Here is a 6620-nt window from a genome sequence, read left to right as displayed (position 1 = left end):
TTCAGCACTAGATTGCTAAGCAGCCTTGCAATCTAAAAGTTGTAGTAACTAAAATTCACATGTCTATTTTTACTTTTTTTTATCACAATCAATATGTAGGAAACTAATATAGTTTGATCTATTGGGTCGAGATATTGTACAATAATGCTTTAACGTACGATAGGTACGCGAGATGCTCAAAGGCAAAAAACAAAGACAAATATACTAAAACGCTCAGCCAAAAACTAAAGCACTCAAAAAAACGGTTTTCGTGAATAAAAGTAAAAAATTGATCAATTAACGATCCAAAACTGTTTATTTCGGTGAACCAATGATTAACTGGATATATATCGACGATTTCGTGATATTATGATGTGATTTCATGAATCGATTTCATGAAAAATAAATATTCTTGTATTCTTGTACTTTAAGCAATTATTGAATTGCATCTTTTCTTTTTATAATAATTGTATCTTAAATACATGAATTAAATCCAATTTAAAACCCCACATAGACACACTAATCACAAGTTCCCAACAAACACCAAGCAGTTGCAACTTGCATGATCATGGATTCATGGTTCTACTATGCAGGTGGGCCTAAAGTGAGCCCAAGTGAAACTCATGAGTTGTAGTGTTGTACTATCGTAGTACCACATACTGTGAGCTAGAGGTGACTAGAGATGTTCAACGAAACCGGTTCCTGGAACCGAACCGGTAGACCCGAACCGGTTCCTACCCGTTTTTTGTAGGAACCGGACCCTATCTGATTCAACCCGATGATCCGTGACCGGTTCTTGCATTTCTGAGTGGGGGCGGGTAGGAATCGGAACCGGTTCTGGAACCGAACCATCCGGAACCGGTTCCTAACCGGTTCTAGCGTTGGATCAAATATAGCCGTTGGAAATCGTTTTTTTGGCTGTTTTTTGACCGTTGGGGTCAAAAATAGCCGTTTTTTTTGCTCCCCCAAGCATCTCACTACTAGTATAAATAGGTATTTGGTGTCATGGGTTCATCACAACACTCAAAACGCAAACCCGAACGCAAAAAAATACAAAAAAACGCTATTACAACGTTTTGAGTTCTCTAATCTCTTGTTTTCTCTTCTTCTATATTCATATTTGTTGTTATGGCTACCTCACAATCATCGGTTGGTCAAGGTTCCAACGCCGAACCAAGTTTCGTTCGTATTGTACCTCATAATCGTAATCAAGAGATTTGGTGCAATTGGGATTTGGTTGAATTGAGTGACCATTCATTGAAGGCTCGGTGCAAGTTTTGTGGGATTTATTTAAACCCACTTTCGAATTCAAATTTGAAGAAACACATCGAAAAACCGTATTGCAAGGCGTTGAAAAAGAACGTCGATTCGCAACAAACGCAAATGGATAGTGAAGGCGGAATATTTACATACCAAATTGATCGAGTTCAAGATCGTATGGCGAAGTTTGTGATTCAAGAAGCTTTGCCGTTTAGCCACTTCGACAACCCTCGCTTAACCGCCATGATTCGAGATATGCTTCAACCACAATACACTCACGTAAGTCGTCATACTCTTAAACGTTATTGTTTAAAATTGTGGAAGAAGGCCAAAGAGGTACTAATTGCATATTTTGAAAATATAAATACGGGAATAAACTTAACTAGTGATGTTTAGTCGGCTCCACATGGTCTACCCGAATCTTATCTTTGTGTCACCGCTCATTGGGTAGACCCGTCATCGTGGGAAATGATGAAACACACCATTGCTTTCGAACTCTTTGAGTATCCACATACGGGAGATAATTTGTTTGAAATTTTAGATTATGTTATAAAAACTTATAAACTAGAACATAAAATATTTTCAATGGCATTTGATAACGCGTCGAATAATACATCGGCGGTTGATAAATTAAAATTAAAATATACGCCGATTTGCAATGGTGTATTTTTTCACTCAAGGTGTGTTGCACATATCATTAATTTAATCGTGCAAGACGGACTTGCTTCGGATGAGGTTACATCGGTTATAAACGATTTTAGACTAATGATACATAAAGTTTTTAAGAAAAGTAAAAAAAGACAAATGGAATATAGAAAATTTTGTAAAGATACGGGAAGAAAAGCTTTGGGAGCTAATTGGGATGTACCTCATCGATCTAATTCCACTTGCATAATGTTTCAAAATGCTTTGAAACAAAGAGAAACTTTACAAATGTTTCATTCTAGTCTTGCCGAGAATGATTTGGCAATCCCCTTTTCAAATGAGAAATGGGAAATTATCAATGACTTATCGACTTTTCTTGAAATTTTTAAAACATCAACTACGAAACTATCGGGAACGTATTATCCGACAAGTCCCTTGGTTCTTTCGGAGTTATTTTTAATCTTTAACAATCTTAAAGAATTTGAAAATAAAAGTCCAATGTTTTCAAACATCATATTACCAATGAAGTTTAAATTAAAAAAATACTTTCTTGAATTGCCACCGGTTTTTACTTGCGCCGCCACTTTAAACCCAATGTTAAATGTTACGGGGGTTGAATGTGTGATAGACGAAATTTTTCAGCCTTAGATATGCATGAAGTTGACCCAAACTTTTCAACAGAGGCAAAAAATGATTTTAACTTGAATTTTAAATTTATGTATGACTTTTATTTAAATAAATATGGGTCAAACATACACATGCCTATGCCGAGGGGGTCTTCATCAAGTTCAAGTGCTACTAGAGTACGAGATCCCATGGTTAGCCTTATGAACACCGTTCGCAACGTAACGGCTAAAAAACAAAGGGGTAACACCCCTTCAAGCGAACTAGGAAGGTATAGTGCAAATGATTACTCTACCGGTTTATCCGAAGAGGAATATGGCACTTTTGATGTTTTGGCTTGGTGGAAGGTAAAGGAAACCGAGTTTCCGATTCTTGCCACCATGGTCCGTGATTTACTAACCGTTCAAGCTTCTACGGTAGCTTCGGAATCCGCTTTTTCTCTTAGTGGCAGGGTAATATCGGTGAGAAGAACAAGACTAAATTCGGAGTCGGTGGAGATGTGCATTTGCTTAAAGGATCACTTGGACTCAATCGATCGTATTCAACACGTAACCACTCTCGAAGATGAAACACCACTTGATGTTCGAGTGCACGACAAACAAGAAGGCATTTCTACAAGTAATTCCGAGGAAGAAGTCGCCGCTCAATAATTACGACGAACAAGAAGGCTTTTCTAGAAATAATATGTCACAACTTTATATTTATAAGTTTAATGTTTTGTTAGTTTGTTTTTGAAGATTTTAAAACATGTAACCTTTTTTTTTTTAACTTCTTAAAGTAAATAAAATGAATTTTATGTTAATTGTTTTGTTTATTTTTCATGCTATACAAATACGAATCGTAGTTTAGAATCCAAATCGCAAACGAAAAACGAAAAAAAAAAAACTAAATGCACTTGTATTGCAAATCCAATGAACAAGTTTACATTGTACAATGGTTACATATTTAACTGATGATGTTCCAACTGATGAAACTCTGCAACTGATGTGTCACTGATTCATATTTTGCATCAGTGACAACAAACTTTGCAACTGATGAATGTTCCCACTGATGAGTATTCCTCATCAGTGGCAACCTTCAGTAGTTGTCATCAGTGACAACCTTCAGTAGTTGTTTTCAGTGGCAACCTTCAGTAGTTGTCTTCAGTGGCAAACATCTTCAGTAGTTGTCTTTTCTTCATCAGTTAATTGTTTATTTTTATGTTAATTGTTTTTTTATTTTTCATGTTATACAAATACGAATCGTAGTTTAGAATCCAAATCGCAAACGAAAAACGAAAAAAAAAAAAACTAAATGCACTTGTATTGCAAATCCAATGAACAAGTTTACATTGTACAATGGTTACATATTTAACTGATGATGTTCCAACTGATGAAACTCTGCAACTGATGTGTCACTGATTCATATTTTGCATCAGTGATAACAAACTTTGCAACTGATGAATGTTCCCACTGATGAGTATTCCTCATCAGTGGCAACCTTCAGTAGTTGTCATCAGTGGCAACCTTCAGTAGTTGTCTTCAGTGGCAACCTTCAGTAGTTGTCTTCAGTGGCAAACATCTTCAGTAGTTGTCTTTTCTTCATCAGTTAATTGTTTATTTTTATGTTAATTGTTTTTTTATTTTTCATGTTATACAAATACGAATCGTAGTTTAGAATCCAAATCGCAAACGAAAAACGAAAAAAAAAAAAACTAAATGCACTTGTATTGCAAATCCAATGAACAAGTTTACATTGTACAATGGTTACATATTTAACTGATGATGTTCCAACTGATGAAACTCTGCAACTGATGTGTCACTGATTCATATTTTGCATCAGTGATAACAAACTTTGCAACTGATGAATGTTCCCACTGATGAGTATTCCTCATCAGTGGCAACCTTCAGTAGTTGTCATCAGTGGCAACCTTCAGTAGTTGTCTTCAGTGGCAACCTTCAGTAGTTGTCTTCAGTGGCAAACATCTTCAGTAGTTGTCTTTTCTTCATCAGTTAATTGTTTATTTTTATGTTAATTGTTTTTTTATTTTTCATGTTATACAAATACGAATCGTAGTTTAGAATCCAAATCGCAAACGAAAAACGAAAAAAAAAAAAAAATTTACACTGTAACCGGTTGGAACCGGTTACGGTAAAGGAACCGGGTTAGGAACCGGTAAGAACCGGTTAGATAGGTTAGGGGTCCGAGGGTGGGAGAACCGGTTTGAGCCTGGAACCGGTTTAATTGAGGGTTTTGAATATAGGAACCGGTTAGGAACCGGTTCCGGTTCCTAGTCCCAAACCGTTTTGAACATGCCTAGAGGTGACCACCCTAAAACCGGTTCGAAACCAAATCGAACCACTAGATTTATATCAGTATAAGTACTCCTGTTGAAACCGGTTAAAACCGAATCAAATAGGTTAAAAACGGAACTGCAAAAAAATGAACCGATGTTTTTCTACTTAGAAATTGGTTTTGAAACTGAATTTTGACATAAGTTACCCAAATCAACTAACTTTTTATAAGTTTTTATATATGTTTAGTTTTTTTGGGCAATGAAATTATATAAAAATTGATACCATGATTGATGAATTAATCTCCTTGGAAATTTCAAGACGTATTTTAACAAACTATCAGATATACCCGATAATCATAGATAAATCTAATCTGACACAATTTTACAATTAAAAAGGAACTGTAATTATTAATGCATATACCAAACAAATCTTCTTGTCATCCAAAATTTAGGGATCATTACAACCATAACGACCAGAAGTATTCAAATCAGTCAACTTTTGTTATGTAGTATTAGGATATTGGTAGAATAAATTTGTCTTCTTGGTAAAATAAATAAAACCAAAAATTGTGGCATATGCTACTTCAAGTATAACACGTTTGCCACATCCTTTTTTTTATTTTAAAGTTAGTGATAATGGATTAATAAACTAGTAACAAAATATGTGACACATATCTTGGATAGTTTATTGAGCAATCCGAAAGTAATATATTTGAAATGACAACTATAGAGATTGTGAATAAATTTAAAGAGTCATGTTTTCTAAACATCATCCTCAAAAGCATATGTTGATCCCTTTGACATGTTATACATGTCGTATGACATCATTTACGTTATCATCATACAGTCTTATGATATCATATGGGGTTGAAGACGCCGTGCAAACCATATGACTTTTGAGTGATCATATGAGTTGTTCTTTGTTAGTTAAAAACAATATTTCTCTATTTTACATAAAGACTGCAAAAAAACAGAAGTTATGATCTACTTTTTTTTAAGTATATATGTACATGGGTTTGAATTAATGACATGACATGGCACTAGAATGAAATTCACGAGTTTGTGTGTTCAGGTCAATTTCATGTCAAACATGCAAACACCTTTAGCTAAAAACAAAATTGTGTACGTGTTAATCTTGTTGATTCACATGTTGACCCGTTTCATTTTATAAATTAAAAAGAAAGTGTTTTGTGTCATAAATTATATTAATCAGGTATATTATCACCAAATCTAAATGTAATAAATAAATAAATGTAATAGAGACATCGATATCCTTTAATACATTTTTATCTTTTACTATAAGATTTTTTAAGTATAATGTGTAAAAACTAAAAATAAAAATAAAGTTACAGGATAAACCGGTTATAATTTATATTAATACGAAAAAACTCGTGTTATATATGTTCGGTTCATGTGTCATGGTTCAGTTTTTGATCACATCCTCAAAATACAAACACACTCTATTTAACACCCAAAATCACATACCAGTATATCACATATAATTTGCAAATCCGGTCACAACAAAATAATTTATATTTTACAAAAATATAACACACTAAAAGTTATAAGTAATCTTCATTTCATTTATGTTCTGTAATGCAAAAATCAACCTTTGAAAATTTATGAAATGAATATTCTATTAATAACTATAATATAATATATTAAAAAAACAACTTATTTTAATCGGATTTCTTGTGGTCCCTTTCCACTTTGAGCAAATAATGGATCTACTTAATTAAAAAAACACAGAAAACAGTATTGTGTACCTTTCATTATATTTTATAATATTATTTTAGCAATTAATTATTCCCAAAATAGCATGGGTTAGCTAAAAACA

This window comes from Bidens hawaiensis, unplaced genomic scaffold (genome assembly GCF_021521415.1).
Source record: "Bidens hawaiensis isolate Kalapana, Puna unplaced genomic scaffold, B.hawaiensis_p1.1 tig00044222_1, whole genome shotgun sequence".
Classification (NCBI taxonomy): domain Eukaryota; kingdom Viridiplantae; phylum Streptophyta; class Magnoliopsida; order Asterales; family Asteraceae; genus Bidens; species Bidens hawaiensis.
The sequence above is the reverse complement of the archived record's forward strand: the minus strand, read 5'-3'. Positions refer to the sequence as shown.